Source organism: Temnothorax nylanderi, unplaced genomic scaffold, assembly GCF_030848795.1.
Source record: "Temnothorax nylanderi isolate EJ_2023f unplaced genomic scaffold, tnyl_v1.0 TNYL_tig1110_pilon, whole genome shotgun sequence".
Classification (NCBI taxonomy): Eukaryota; Metazoa; Arthropoda; class Insecta; order Hymenoptera; family Formicidae; genus Temnothorax; species Temnothorax nylanderi.
In genome coordinates this window covers 15,461-32,719 of record NW_027250172.1, presented here as the reverse complement: position 1 = coordinate 32,719, position 17,259 = coordinate 15,461, and the positions used below count along the sequence as shown (strand labels likewise).

Below are 17,259 nucleotides of genomic sequence, written 5' to 3'. Positions count from 1 at the left end.
CGACCGCGTTTTCGCCGCGCCGCGGAGTCCGCGTGCAACGGCCGCGTCGGTCCGCGTGACGTCACACGGCACGCTCCCGCTCGCGTTATCTCCCCCTCGTAGATGTTCTCTCGCGCCCCCGTCCCCCGTTCGCGCGCGTCTTCACGGTCGCGCGCGATCCCTCTCCCCCGTTCGCGGTCTCTTTCGCTCCCGGCCCCGTTCGCGTTCTCGCCCACGATCGCATATCTTTTCTTCGCCGACGATATTTAATAGTTTAGATCTTAATATATATTTAATTTTTAATATTACATTTAAGTAAACGATAAACGAAGACAGCTTAATTCTAATGATAGGGAATGAGATGAACGGTAAATGAAAAGAAAAAATAATTAAAATTTTTTTTTTAACCATATTATATGCATTTATTTATCATGTAGCGCATTATACACAATAGTATCGGCAGCATACGCCAACAGTTCGCAATCTATTAGCGAATTTTTATCATAAACTTCATGCAAGCTTCTAACTGCATTACATTTATCGGTAATACAATTTTGACGTAAAATTGTTACAAATTGTTTAAATTTTTACTTACGCCGTGAACATTTTGACATAGTTGAAAATATACATTTTCGACGCAATGTTCTAGTTCGAACAGGAAGAGTACGGTTGACGGTTTCATGTACAGGCTGGTGTCGCACGATGTCAACTTTACAATATCTGCGTCACGTATTTTAACGAGTTCCAGATCTCGAAACGCTAGCGATGATGGCGCCGATGACTGCACGAGTCGCTGAATATCTGCACGTTTTTCGATGAATGTCACCCACGTTGCATGAGGCAGAATTATCCGATTGCCTCGGTTATCACCAATATGTATATCCACAGAGGACATAGGTCCCGCGTTGATTCCGACATCCAAAAATTTATACGCTGTCGATGTCAAGGCAAATCTCCTTCCCAAAATACGAGGCGTGTAGCGGGGTTTATCAAAACTGAAAAAATACAATTATGTTTATAAAAGTTTTTTTTTTGCACAAGCATATACGAAAATTAGCGGTACTTACTCATTGTGCTGTTTCTCGCACGTTTCATCCTGAATCGGAACGTAGTAGTTCGCACCATGAGTGTACATCGTAACTGGAGGCTGTTTGCGACGTACTCGAACCGTATCAAACTCTTGACTGCGCTCTAGAATCCTCGTAGACTATTTGTACGTACAAAAATGCGAATCTTGCAAATAGCGCCATTGTACGGCTGCTGCTGCATGGTGACTACCACCACATATATGTTAAATGAGATATCTTTGTCAAGAACATTCGTGATGAGATCACCTCATCGGGCAATAGCATCAAATATGATTTATTTTCAAAAGCATACGTGTCTCGCAATGATTTCACCGAACACGTGCAAAACTGCAAATTTTGCAATTTCGCATAAGTCAATTGCGCGATATTGTTTTCAAGAACATGTCGCGACGTGTCTCGCGATGATTTTATCGAACACGTGCAAAACTGCAAATTCTGCAATTTTACATAAGTCAATGGGGCGTTATTGTTTTCAAGAACATACATGTCTCGCGATGATTTCATCGGACACGTGCAAAACTGCAAATTTTGCAAATAGCGCCGATGTACGGCTGCTGCATTGATACAGATCAAATCACCGAAAGTCAATGGCGCGATATCGTTTTCATGAACATACGTGTCTCGCAATGATTTCATCGCACACGTGCAAAACTGCAAATCGTAGATTTTTCGGAAGGCGTAAATGTACGGATGCTGAGATAAAATTAGATATGATAAAAAAACAAACGATGCATCATTAGTAGAATATAAATTGATGAATCTGGGTGATACGCTTCAGTAGTCGAGGACTGGAAGTCGCGAGTGCAACAAATTGTGTCAGAAAGAGGAACATGGAGCAAGAGTTGTTGGACCAATCCACCCTTTTAAATTCGAGGGAAGACTTTGCCGCGTGGGAGCAACGATGCGACGAGTTTATCGAATCGTTGGAAGAACAAAGCCGAATTAAACGGCCACGATTATCGATCGGTCTCAAACAGTCGTTGGTCGCCTGTATCGCACGACTCGAAGGTCTGAAAGACTCGGTACGTCAACGTTTTGTGCATGTGGGTGCAGGATACAGTGCGAGTGAGACAGGACTCAGATGGCGCGAGATAGATACGGCTTTTGAAAGTCGTATACTGACCGGTGTGGTAATAAATTCCAAACACATCGACCCTCATCAATTTCTCAAAGATGCGAGAGACATTGTACTCATTCATGTGCGGAACGTCATGCAACGACATGACAATGTAAAAATAAACACAATGTTTAATGGTGAATTTGTTGCGGGTGACAAACGCGCGAATAAAAGTATCGCAACGAGAAACTATGAACTCTTTCGTGAGTCCGATCTGTGTGAGTGGTACAAGCGACACGTCATCGAGCCTACCCTAGCATCGCTGGAGGAATTCCAGGAACGTGATAGCGGATGGGCGTTGTCGCGTATACTTAATTTGACAGTTAACATAAACAAATATAATCCATTGCACGCGGGGTGTTTTGTGGAAATACCGCGAGAAATTAAAATGAAGAGAGCGGTGATAAACGTGCGATCAATGGGCAATGCATGTTTCGCATGGTCAGTGGTGGCTGCTCTGCATCCGGCCCAAAGAAATGCAGATCTGCAATCGTCGTATCCTCATTACACGTCGGTGCTAAATCTTACAGACATTAAGTTTCCAATGACGTTGGATCAAATTAAACGGTTTGAAGATCACAACGACATCTCCATCAACGTGTACAGCATCGAGAAAAAAAACAAGGAACTTGCTATCTTGCCAATACGGGTTACTGGTCGAAAGATGGGCAGGCATGTAAATCTGCTGTACGTGCAGGACGACAACGTGGGACATTTTGCATGGATCAAGAACCTGTCCCGCCTCGTGAGCTCGCAATTGAGTAAAAAATGAGCACAGAAAGTACATTTGCTGATCGGTGAGTATACATCCTAATAATATAGAATATTATATTTGTGTATAGAAAATAATTTAAAATAATTCTGTTATTTTTAGCAGATGCTTGCACTACTTCGGCTCCAGCGAGAAATTGGAAGTCCACATCGTCGACTGTCAGGAGATGAACGACTGCGCGATCAAGTTACCGAGCGATAACGACAATTGGTTGGCTTTCAAGAATCACGGCAGAAGGAACGAGTTCTGTTTATAGTATACGCCGACCTTGAATGTACCCTGGAGAAGATGAAAGCGGATCCGGAAACGTCCAGGTACACATATCAACATCATCGCGTATTTAGCATAGGGTACTACGTGCGCTGCTCGTACGACGACTCGCTATCAATGTATCGGTTTCGTCGTGATAAGGAGTGCGTCGCGTGGTTCGCTGAGGAGCTAAGACGTTTAGCTCACGACGTAAAGACAATCTTGTCCACGAATATACCCATGGCGGATTTCACGCGAGACGAGTGGGAAAAGTTTAACAGCGCAACGCACTGTCACGTGTGCGAAAAACCGTTCGAGCCAGACGACGTGCGAGTACGCGATCATTGTCATCTGACCGGTCAGTACAGAGGTCCCGCGCACTCAAACTGTAATCTGAACTACAAAGATTCGCATTGCATTCCCATAGTTTTTCATAATTTATCTGGCTACGACGCACATTTTATTATAACGGAAATAGCAACAGCGTACGAAGGACATGTAGACTTGCTCCCAATCACAAAAGAGAAATACATTTCATTTACAAAAAACGTTAAAAGCACCGAAGATAAAGATAAGAAAACTTGCGTCAAATTGCGATTTATCGATTCGTACAAGTTTCTCACCGCTAGTCTCGACAAATTGGCATCTTATCTAAGCAAGGATAAACTGCGAATATTGCAACGCGAATTTTGTAAAATATCCGCAGAAAATTTTGATTTGCTGACACGAAAAGGCGTATTTCCGTATGAGTACATTGACTGCGTCGAAAAGTTGGAGGACTCGTGTTTACCACCGCGCGACTCGTTTTATAGTTCATTGACAGGTGACACCGTATCCGAGAGCGATTACGCGCACGCCGTCAACGTCTGGCAGCGGTTCTCCATTCGAACGCTCGGTGACTACAGCGATTTATATCTCAAAACCGATGTCTTGCTGTTGGCCGATATCTTTGAAAATTTTCGCGATAGCTGCGTCGCGAGTTATGGACTCGATCCGGCATATTATTATACTCTACCAGGTTTTACGTGGGACGCTATGTTGAAGCATACGCGTATCAATTTCGAATTGCTCACCGACATTGACATGGTCATGTTTATCGAACGCGGTATACGCGGCGGTTTGAGTCAATGTTCAAACAGATACGCGCTGGCCAACAACAAGTACATGCAGTCGTACGATCCATCGAAACCGTCGTCATATCTGATGTATTTTGACGTAAACAACTTATACGGCTGGGCAATGTGTCAACCATTGCCTTACGCAGATTTTCAATGGGTCGACGACGTAACCGATTTTAATGTTATGGATGTTGCGGTGGATTCCACGATAGGCTACATTCTCGAAGTCGACTTGGAATATCCGCAACATCTTCACGACGCGCACACTGACCTACCATTCTGTCCGACGCGTGATAAACCACCCGGTAAGCGGCAGGACAAGCTCCTCGCAACATTATACGATAAGAAACGTTATGTAATACATTATCGCAACCTGCAGCAGTGTACTCGTCACGGTCTCCGTATATCAAAGATTCACCGCATATTGAAATTCGCGCAATCTCCATGGCTTCGCGATTATATAGAACTTAATACGAAATTTAGAACATTGGCCAAGAATGATTTCGAGAAAAATTTATACAAATTGATGAACAATGCTGTGTTTGGCAAAACCATGGAGAATGTGCGCAATCACGTTGACGTGCGACTCGTGACTCATTGGGAGGGTAGATACGGCGCGGAGGCATTGATCGCGAAACCAAATTTTCATAGCCGAAGCGTCTTTTCGGAGAATTTAGTAGCAATAGAAATGCGAAAACTCGAGGTGAAGTTCGACAAACCAATCTACGTGGGTATGTGCATCCTCGATATATCCAAGACATGTTTGTACGAATTTCATCACGAGTACATGTTACCGTTGTATCGCGACAAGTGTAAAGTCACGTACACCGATACTGACAGTCTCATTTATCACATCGAGTGCGAAGATGTGTATGACACCATGAAGCGCCACATTATTAGATTTGACACAAGCGATTACGCGGTCGATAATGCGTACGGTATCCCACTCGCCAATAAAAAAGTTCCGGGCTTAATGAAAGACGAAAATAACGGTGCGATAATGACCGAATTCGTCGGGCTTAGAGCAAAGATGTACGCCTTGCGAGTAGACGGTATGAAAGATACGAAAAAAGCTAAAGGTGTTAAGAGTAACGTCGTAGCCAGGTCGATAACATTCGACGATTACACGCGGTGTCTGCGCGACGAAATTGAAATGACACGACAGCAGACCTGCATAAGATCCAAACAGCACGAGGTATACACCGTGTCCGAAACGAAAATAGCTCTAAGTCCGTACGATGATAAACGATACATTATACCCGGTTCTACCGAGACGCTGCCATGGGGGCATTATAAAATACCACTGTAAAATACAATTGTAAATACATTTAGATATTTATGTAAATAAATGACTCATTTGTATGTATAATATGTTTTTATATTGTAATAAATTTTTACAATACATTATTCTTGTGTATCCATGAATTGTGTGAATTATCAAATCCTAACCACTTTACATAAACCTCATCCCCCCTTTTGCGCAAAACTTTTTCAACGAGATACACGTCGGGATTTGCAACGCAATGTAACTCGTATTCGTAGAAGCCGCCGGCGACGGGTTTTCCGCAGGAATCTTCCAACAGATACGTCACGGGATTAGTTTTCTGCACTTTGACGATTCTAAACACCTCCGTGGTCCAATTTGGCGTGTATCCTTTCTCGAAGATTGTCTTGAATTTACTCACGCGTACCGAGTCGCCCACTTTGAATCGCGCGGGAGCAGCGATCTTTACGTGGCTGTACACCGTTGTTAGGAGCTTGTCGGCGATCGCGGGGGTAACATCGATGGGTCGCATACCGATAGTTCGATGCTTTCGCGCGTTGTAATCCGATACGAGACCCGGCAGCGAGTCGATCCATTTGTAATTTCCGTTGAGCGTAAACATTTTCCACATATCGTTCTTGAGCGTGCGATTGAATCGTTCGACGACCGATGCCTTCATTACGGAATAGGTCGAATAGTGATTGATATTATGTTTCTTCAAGAGTTTCTGCACGTTTGCGTTGTAAAATTCTTTGCCCTTGTCAGTCTGCAGATTTTTCGGACATCTTCCGCCGTCTCGAATTATTTTCGCTATCGCCGTAGTAACCTCGGTTCCGCTCTTGGCCTTGAGCGATACGGCCCATGCGTGCTTGCTCAGCACGTCGATAACGGTGAGTATGTAGTAGTAGCCTCTGTTGAATCGCGTGTATGGACGCATCTCGACCACATCCGCCTGCCACAGGTCATCGTATCCGCGCACTATGACGCGTCTTCGCGAAAAATTTCTTCTCGCAGGAGCGTGTAGTTCTTCCACCAGCCTCCGTTTCTCAGTTGATTGCTTCTTACTAGCCATGACGCTGACGCGCAACTGACGCAGAGATCAGATGTACGTTCTTATCTATTCGCGATGATTCGCAATTACATCTTGAATCATCTTTTGAAGTTCGTTTAGGGTAATTTGCACGTTATTCTGGAATGCGGCCATCTTTCTCTCGATTTCATCCTGCTGATCTTTCAAAATTTGCACGCTCTGCTGCACGTAACGTTTATTGGCGGCATCGCCATCATCTACAGGCGGCGCTATCCGTCGAATCTTGCGCGATTTCGCGTCAAAGTCGGTGGCGACCATGCAAAGAGCGTTATCGCGCACGTAATTTCTGATTAATCCGCTCCATTGATAGTACGGTTCCGCACCGCCTCTTCCGAGCGATATACCAAACTTGTTGATCGGCATTTCGATGTTGATTGAACGACTCGCCGACGCGCGGTTTAATTTATAATAAGTCCAGCCTCGCGAAGTTCCTCGATAATCGACAGATCTCGTTATCGTGACCGGTGTGACCCGCTAGGCGCGAAGCTTCGAGCAATCGGAGACGATCTACAAGCTCGTTGGGATCGTCCCAATGAACATAGTCGATCTTGTTGTCGTTTAATGTCATGGCACGCGGTATACCTTTTCCAGCTTTTTTACCCGAAATCGACGATGCAATTATATGGTCGATCTTGTTGCCGTTTAATGTCATGGCACGCGGTATACCTTTTCCAGCTTTTTTACCCGAAATCAACGGTGCGATTATTTGTGTGTACTTGTATCCCCTGTTGCCATTTATTCGAGCGTGAGCATCATAATTGCGCTTATGAGCACTCGTCGTCAACAGAATGCTCTTGTATGTTTGCATATCGTCCACCGTGTAGATATCGTCATTGGGAAATTTCTTAAAGATCAACTCGTAAAGACCGCGTGTGCCAGCGTATCGTATGCCGTCGATAATTATGTTGTCCGCGTTGTTCACGTCAAAACGTTTATTACCGAGCATCATTCCATCGTTGCTGAAATAAACGCCGTATACGGTGTCTATACCGCTTTCTTGATCGCCGCTCAGAACTGCCCCGACGTACTTTTGACCCAATAGACCAAAGTGATCTCGCAACGTTTCTCGACCTTCAGATGTTTGCAACTGCTGTCGAACGGACGTCACGAGTGAGTCATCCGTGGTTTCGAAAACATCTTCGTTTGCGAGTGATTCGAGTATTGTGGGCCGCACGGAAGGCGCAGAGGTTATCGGTGGTTCATTCAATGGACCTGTCGATCGTTTCGATTTATGCGGTTGTAAAATTTTGGTTATTTCGCTCAAATTAGATGGCACATTTATCGATCGTTTCAACGTAACCGGAGTTGAAGCCATTACAGAGTCGTTAAACGAGGCGTTTGGTCGTTTTCGTTTGAACTTTGGCTCTTCGTCTTCCCACGCCGTTTCATTCTCAATCTTTGACACGTCAGATTCTTTGCCAACGGTGTTTTCGGCAATCTGCCTTAGAGGCTCGATGATGGGCTTAAAGTGTCTCTCCAACGCGATATCTTCCTCCATTTTGCCCGTTTTCAAGGCGTGATACTTTTTGCGAATCGAATCGCTCGTTTTCGCAATTTGATTTGCTATTCTCTCGCGCTCTCTAATCTCCTCGCCGCTGTCCATGTTGCGATAACGTTGTTCAATCGGCGCGTCGACAACAACTAACCGCGTTTCGGTATCGCAAAGTCGTTAAATCCTTTTCTGTATCGACCATTCGAAATCGCGCTGTCCTTGTCTATCACCACGAATCCATACTTTTGTTGCCAACATGTATCACACAATTTGCTGAAATCATCGTATGACATATCTGTGTTTACGTGATCGTTGAATATGTGTTTCAGATTGGTACCATCCTGTTTAAACAGAATCAATAAATTCGCGTTGTCGCGTATAAGATGCTTCGGTATCTTTGCATACGTCTGACAAAGATAGAAGGAGTCAACGTCGGCGTGCCGGCCCATTGCAAAGTATTCTCTTATCGTATCCTGCTTGTCGCATGCCACGTCATCAAAGATAAAAATAGAATTCGGGAGCGCCTCGCTCGGTGGAATGACGTCACTGTTATTCGAGAACGTAAAGTAGCCGATTTCTTCTATCGGTGTTAGTATATTCTCCAAATATCGGTATTTCGACTGTTGCAACGATTTCGAGTACACATACACGTTCTCGAAACGTACACCGTGCGGACTTTCCAGCAAGCTTATCAAGACGTTTGCCTTGTCGCAATTCGACGGACCGCAGATGATACCACGTATAGAAATCGGTAGCATGTCTCCATGTTTGCGTACCTCTTTCGTTAACTGTATCCTATCGTCAAAGTTTGTCACTTTGATCGTCCGCGATTGTTGTACAAACCGCATTTTACCTCCTCTCCACAACGAATGAAAAACAGTATCGAGAAAGCTGGCCTATTTATAGAGGCGCGTAGAGCTGAGATGCTCAGTCTTTAAAATGTTTTTGCTCATGTCGGATAACAGCGATATTTACGATTTAACCGTCGAGCAGTTAAAGTATATACCAAAGGTCATTCTACTACGGCAGTTTTATAATCATATAGATTATTTGTGGGATAAGCTTCCCGAACATATCAAGGCAGATTCGGAGGTTCAGCAATACCGTCGCTGTTTAATACATTATAATTTGTCGTGTCAGCAAACGCACATGGACGGTCCGCCGCCGTTGATAAAAAACTGTGGCGAATGCCGCCGAAGATAGGTCGAGGTCTGTTGAATCGCGCGATAAACGCGCTTCCGATCGAATTACACATTCCCGGCTATCAATTTTGCGGTCCGGGAACTCATTTAGAAACACGATTGGCAAGAGGTGATCGGGGTATTAATCCATTGGACGCAGCGTGTCGCGAGCACGACATAGCCTACTCGCGTAGCAGCGATCTCGCAGAACGACACGTGGCAGACAATATACTTGCCGCGAAAGCGCGAAAACGTGTCACCGCGAACGATTCGACTCTCGGAGAGAGAGCTGCAGCTACAGCCGTCTGGGCGGCCATGAAGGCTAAAACGAAACTCGGTATGGGTTTGAAAACGAAGAAAAAGAAGAAGAACAAGCGAATACTTCCGATAGCGAAACGCGGTGGTATCCTACCGATCCTGCCGTTATTAGGGGTTCTCGGTTCGTTGGTCGGCGGAGCGGCGGGAGTCGCAAAGGCCGTGAACGATAACAAAGCCGCGCGACGTCAGCTGGAAGAGATGCAACGTCACAATCGCGCCATGGAAGGTCACGGACTTTATCCCGCTCCATACAAACGCGGACGGGGAGTCTCGAGAAAAAAAAAACGTCGAAGAGACGCTAAAAATCCCCAAGGGCGTAACTACCAACATACAACTGCAACAATTGGCAAAACGTATGCGCATTCCATATTTTAGAGGTATTTTCATGCGCGACTCGTTACCGATCGGCGGTGTACGTCGAAACGAAAGCGGTATCGTGAATTTGGATAATACTGAGGGACCGGGTACTCACTGGGTGGCGTACGCGAAGAGGGGAGATCGTGCCATATATTTCGACAGTTTTGGCAATCTTCGACCACCGAGAGAATTGGCGCAGTATCTAAAGAACAATGTAATAGAGTACAATCGCATGCCATATCAGCGATACGATCAGAGCAATTGTGGACAACTGTGTCTGCGTTTTCTACAGTCGGCTGACAATCAATTTAAAGACCGGCGTTACGCTGTTTAATCTCAGTATTCATTCAAACATGTCACTGACATTTACGCTCACCGGCAAGAGCAGCATCCTCGCGGTAAGCTACTTTCCCGCCGTGGATTTGAGCGATGGCGATTACGAGCTCGGTCTGACAGATTTTGAAACCTATCACACGATACCGAATGTAAATTCGTCGAACAATAAATTCTACTATGACGACGACAAGGAGATTACCATTCCCGAAGGATCGTACGAACTGCGTGATATAGACATGTATCTGAAACGCGCTCTTTTATGGGATCAATCCAATAATGTCTCGATAAACGAAGATGAACCGCACCCATTGATTATTCGGGCTAATAACAATACGATGAAGAGCGAGATCAAGTGCGCTTATCGGATAAATTTCACCAAACCGAACAACATTGGATCGCTGCTGGGATTTTCAGCGAATCGCGTGCTGGAGTCGCGACAATGGCACGAATCGGATGTTCCGATAAATATCATCAACGTAAACATCATTCGCATAGAGTGTAACGTGACCGCGGGTGCGTACAGCAACGACAAGTACGTGCACACGATACACGAGTTTTCACCGAGTGTGCCTCCAGGATATAAGATATCGGAAACGCCGGCACAGATCATTTACCTTCCGATCATCGTACGGAGCATTTCGGACTTGACGCTTCGCGTCGTGGATCAGGACGGCCGATTGATTGATTTTCGTGGAGAGGAGATCACCGTTAGACTGCATGTACGAAGACGACAGCGATAACGTGAGACGCTCGTACTGAACGAAGCTGAGCAGGTGCAACAGACGAGAAACAAAATTAGAGAGACAATCCGATCGCCAAAGAAGAAACTCACTGCGTCGAACGTTGAATTTCTGAAATCATTGGGTTTCGTCGTACGAAATGGCTAATATCTTAAACATTGGAGGTGAACCGATCTTTGACGACAGCGTCGTCAAGATTGAGACACACACGTACAATCCGTACGCCAACACAACGTTTGGACATAACGATGAGATAAGAATACCCATACAACAGCAGGATTTATACACGTTGCCGTGCGAGAGCTTTCTCTACGTTGAAGGAAGATTGATGATAAAGAAAGGGAATGACGAGTCTCAGGCAACGCTTGCGAATAATTGTGCAGCGTTCATGTTCGATGAGATTCGATACGAGCTCAACGGTGTGGAGATTGATCGCAACAGAAACGTTGGAATAACCAGTACCATCAAGAACTATGTATCGCTATCGTATAATGATTCTCAACTCATGCGGAATGCTGGATGGGACGTTTCATCGAGCATACCGGAAGGATACTTCAACTTTTGCGTACCGCTCAAGAGGTTGCTGGGCTTTTGCGAGGATTACAAACGCGTGGTTGTTAACGCTCGTCACGAATTAATTTTGATACGAGCGCGCAGCGACAACAATTGCATTGTGGGAAATCCGGCGACGGAGCCGGAAATTGAATTGTTTAAAGTACAGTGGCGAATGCCTCACGTCACATTAAACGAGATCAATAAGCTATCCATGCTACGGGCCTTGGAAAGCGGGCGATATCTTAGTGTTAGTTTCCGTTCGTGGGATCTGTACGAGTACCCCATGTTGCAGAGCACGACCAAGCATTCGTGGGCCGTCAAAACGGCGACTCAGCTGGAGAAGCCGCGATACGTTATCTTTGCGCTGCAGACCGGGCGCAAGAATATCATGTCTCAAAATGTTAGCGTATTCGATGACTGTAACTTGACCAACGTGAAACTTTATCTAAACTCTGAATTTTATCCGTACGACGACTTGAATCTGGATTTTGGCAAAAATCGATACGCCGTCCTTTTCGATATGTATGCGCGTTTTCGTAAAGCTTATTACGGATACGATTCCAGTGATACGCTTTGCAGCTTGTATACATTCCTGATGGAAGGACCTTTTGTTGTCATCGATTGCTCGCGACAAAACGAATCTGTCAAGAGCGCCACCGTGGATGTGCGAATAGAATTTGACTGCAAAGAGAATGTACCGGCAAATACTACCGCCTATTGCCTCATCTTGCATGATCGTGTAATCGAATACTGTCCATTGTCGAACGTAGTGCGCAAAATCATGTAAATTGCAATATCAGCGGGTATTGCGATATAAGAAGCACTGATGTACCGCGATAAGATACAGATTGCTCCGTCGTTTCGTCATGATCGTACCAACGTTTGTCGATCTGCAAGGCTTCACCGTCGGGATGAAATTTGTCGTAAAGGAGGTGGCGGTTCTGAGAAACGGGACCGTTTTGGCACATTACATTTTTACATGTCCCATGCCATGGAGTCTCCTCACGAAATCCGACAAATCATGCGCTTCTTGGTTGATTGCAAATCACCATGGACTACGATGGGAGGATGGAAACGTGCCATACAGCATGGCGAAACATTTAATTACATCGGCCGTGCTTGGAGAGGGTGACGAGACGTCGACTCTTGTGTACGTCAAGGGATGCCAGAAACGAGAATGGCTGGTGGATTTACTTGAGAATAAAGCTAGAAAAAATCTAAACATTGAGACTTTGGATGCCGATTACGAAGATATCGAATCTTTAAATAATCTAGATGTTACTAATACTATAAGATGTGAAAAACATGTTAAGAATTGCGCATTACAAAATGTATTAAAAATATGTAACTGGTGGTCGCGACACCAGAAAAAATTATGATTTTTTTTTAAATAAACTATATATGTATATATAAAATGTTTTATTTCCTTTTCCCACATAGTTTGTAATATAATATAGATGTTTTAGTTGTTTAAAAGCTATTCAAAAGCTGTTTTAGCTGTTCAAAAGCTGTTTTTAGTTGTTTGATAGTTGTTTTTAGTTGTTTTTAAAGATGTTTTTTGTTGTTTTTAGTTGTTTTTAGTTGTTTTTAAAGATGTTTTTTGTTGTTTTTAGTTGTTTTTAGTTGTTTGATAGTTGTTTTTAGTTGTTTTTAAAGATGTTTTTTGTTGTTTTTAGTTGTTTTTAGTTGTTTTTAGTTGTTTCTAAAGATGTTTTTAGTTGTTTTTAGTTGTTTTTAGCTGTTTTTAGTTGTTTGATAGTTGTTTTTAGTTGTTTTAAAGATGTTTTTTGTTGTTTTTAGTTGTTTTTAGTTGTTTCTAAAGATGTTTTTAGTTGTTTTTTGTTGTTTTTAGTTGTTTTTAGTTGTTTCTAAAGATGTTTTTAGTTGTTTTTAGTTGTTTTTAGCTGTTTTTAGTTGTTTGATAGTTGTTTTTAGTTGTTTTAAAGATGTTTTTTGTTGTTTTTAGTTGTTTTTAGTTGTTTCTAAAGATGTTTTTAGTTGTTTGATAGTTGTTTGATAGATGTTTTTAAAGCTGTTTTAGTTGTTTTTAGTTGTTTGATAGTTGTTTTTAGTTGTTTTTAGTTGTTTTTAAAGATGTTTTTTGTTGTTTTTAGTTGTTTCTAAAGATGTTTTTAGATGTTTTTAGTTGTTTTTAGCTGTTTTTAAAGTTGTTTGATAGCTGTTTTTAAAGTTGTTTTTAAAGATGTTTTAAAGAAGTTTGATAGCGGTTCAATAGCAGTTATACAGATTAAACCATTGAAAGTTAATGTTGCGATATCGTTTTCATGAACATACGTGTCTCGCGGTGACTTCATTGCACACGTGCAAAACTGTACATCGTAGATTTTTCGCAAGGCGCATCCGTACGGATGCTGAGATCATTGTGAAATTAGATATGTTAAGCAAACGATGTGACAATAGTGAGATATAGAAGGATGAATTTGAGGGTACGCTCAGTAGTCGTGGACCGAAAGTCGCGAGTACCACACATGACATGAGCGACGAGTACATAAAATTGTGCAAACCGGTGCTCAATAGTAAATTCAAAATAGTGAAAATCAGCGAACCGCGGATGAGAAATTGTAGCAGATTGTACTTGTCGGACGTCGACGTAGCGCGATATTTGATCCGTCGCGAATTGGGAATCGCCGATCTCCGATCGAACCGGGAGTTTCTCAACATCGAATTTAATTGGAAAAGAACCTTCGGATATTTTCCAAAGTTTATATTTTAGCGCGTGAGTGGAACAGAGTGTATATAAAATGGATTTTGAAGAATTGCAGTTTGAAGGAGAAGAAAGAATGGAAGTTGGAGTGAATGAACAAGAAGAAGAAGAAATGGACATTGAAATAAATGAACAGGAACATGAACATGAACATGAACAAGAAATTGATGATGTTGATGCAGTTTTGTCAAACGATTCGTGTTACGACAGTGAAAGGTTTGAGGATGTTTCGGAAGTAATTTTCCGAGTATTAAACCAGGCTGAAGTGAATACCTTAGATGAATTGAAAAAGATGTGTTGCACATACTTTTATTATACTTCCGGTAATGTAAAATTTTGTGCATCGTGTACTGTGAGATTACGAGAATTATTCTCAATGTTGTACGCTGAGCGAAAACATGACACCCGTGCCTATATACTGATCGATCATTTATTCTGTGCGTCGTGTGGAGGTCCACTACATCAAATAATGCCGTGTAATCTCTGTTCAATTTGCACTGTTTGTGATTGATAGTGCTACGTGGCAAAGACATGGTGTTCGAAGGCTGTCTGTATTGCATATCAATAAAACTGCAGTTTATGCTTACAGCTTCTTTCATGTGTTGCTTTTTTCTAACTTATCTGTGTTCAAAACTCTAAATATTTTGTATAAAATCATTGTTGTGTTGCAAATTGCCGAAGGTGTCTGACTCAAGAGCCAGGGGTTTCAGGTTGAAATCAAGCGGTGGTAAGCAAATTTTCTATTTGTAGTTTTCGCATAATTTCTGAACGAGACCGCGAACGGGGGAGAGGGATCGCGCGCGACCGTGAAGACGCGCGCGAACGGGGGACGGGGGCGCGAGAGAACATCTACGAGGGGGAGATAACGCGAGCGGGAGCGTGCCGTGTGACGTCACGCGGACCGACGCGGCCGTTGCACGCGGACTCCGCGGCGCGGCGAAAACGCGGTCGCCCCTCCCCGCGGCGCGGCGAAAAGGCGAACGAGGGTCCCCTCACCCCGCGAACCCCTCTCCCGCGGCGCCCGAAAACGCGGTTCCCCCTCCCCCGCCCGCGGCGCCCAAAAACGCGGTTCCCCCTCCCCCGCCCGCGGCGCCCGAAAACGCGGTTCCCCCCTCCCCCGCCCGCGGCGCCCGAAAACGCGGTTCCCCCTCTCCCGCCCGCGGCGCCCGAAAACGCGGTTCCCCCCTCCCCCGCCCGCGGCGCGGCAAACAACGCGGTTCCCCCCCTCCCCCTCCTCGCGGCGCCCGAAAACGCGGTTCCCCCCTCCCCCGCCCGCGGTATACCCCCCCCGCGGTATACCCCCCGCCCCTCACCCCCCCTCATTGCCCCATGGTTAGAACCGGCCTAGCTTACCTACTCATAATGTATAAGACATAAGGGATTTAATCAATCAGAGTTCTTCATTCTCATCCTGAGGATAGAAATAAAGAACTCTGTTTAGTCGAATTCTTTATGTCTTGTGCATTATGCGTTATGCAAAAGTCTGTGCTTCATAAATTATATTTTACAATTTGTAGATTATGATTCAGAACGCGCTTACAAAGATGTTAGCATGTTCTGAATATGGGCTGTTATGTTTATGTTGATGTTTATGTTATATTTATGTTGATGATTATGTTATGTTTATTTTTATATATTTTATTTTTATATATATTTTTTATATCTTTATATATGAACGTTTTACAATACCTTCACTGATTTCTTCTTCTTCAATATTTGTGTCTATTGCTTCTGTCTCTTTCATGACATATTTCCTCAAAGTTCATTAATCTTTCTTCTTCTTCTTCTTTCTCTTCTTCTTCATCCATCATACATGTGTCCTGTGGTACGCACTGTGCACTTGTTAGTTTACAATGTGTGTCGTCAATATCTGTGAAGATTGTGGAACTGTTTCCTGCAGTATTAGTGTCTGATGCAATGGTGTATCCAGAATGTTTGCCCAGTATATACCATTTAAGTCTATTTCTTAATTCGACTGGTGTTGGATGATCATATCCTCCATCATTCTTAAATAAGAAAACATATTCTCAAGAAGATCTTGATTTAATCTGTTAGTGAATATATATTGAACTGGACGCGCTTCTGATGAATATTGCTCTTTTATATATACAAACATATCACGTAGAGATTTGTTGCATAATATAATGCCTTTTTGAAATTGTAATAATAGGTTTGTTTGTGTTGCTTGCACTCCTTGCACTTTTGCACTAAGTGTAGGCTAACTCGTTCGTGTTGTAGGAAATGACGTAATGAACTCTGTTCGTCTTACGAGTACAGTCGCACTTTTCACAGTGTTCTGTGAACCTGGTATTGAGGAAGAGCAAGAGTGCAAGACTGATGTAAGACTACCATAACCTCAGTTATAAACGATTTTAGGTTATATATATCAATAAAAGAGAAATATATCTAAATAAATGGCAGAGACAGTGATAAAGGAAAAGCATGGAGTTTTATGCAGGGATGAGATGGGAGATGTACTGATTGATTCTGATGGATTTGTGCAATGTGTAATTGAAGGTATTATAAATTTAATTTACACATACGTTTAATGTATTAGTCTTATTCAATATAGTTTTATAGCAACATACTATAATTAAAATTTAATATATGTTTAAAAAATTTTTTTTATTTAGATGAAAGACTATTTCAAATAAAATATGACGAAATAGATTTTTCAACTAATATCCTCAACTTTGTTGTTGATGACGTACAGATCCTTGTAAATTTATTTAAAAAGAGAATTGCAGAAATAGATGAAACGCATGAATTAGAAAATGAAGACTGTAATAAAAATAAAGCTACTACAGATGTTACAAACTTTGATTGGGACGACGCATCAACAAAGTTATTCTTAAATATATACAAATATAAAAAAGAT

At 43.1% G+C, this 17,259-nt stretch overlaps 1 pseudogene; it reads right to left on the bottom strand.

The window, feature by feature from the left end:
• Window positions 1-374: 374 nt before the first annotated feature.
• LOC139786681 (uncharacterized) lies at window positions 375-1,257 on the bottom strand (annotated as a pseudogene).
• Window positions 1,258-17,259: the final 16,002 nt, after the last annotated feature.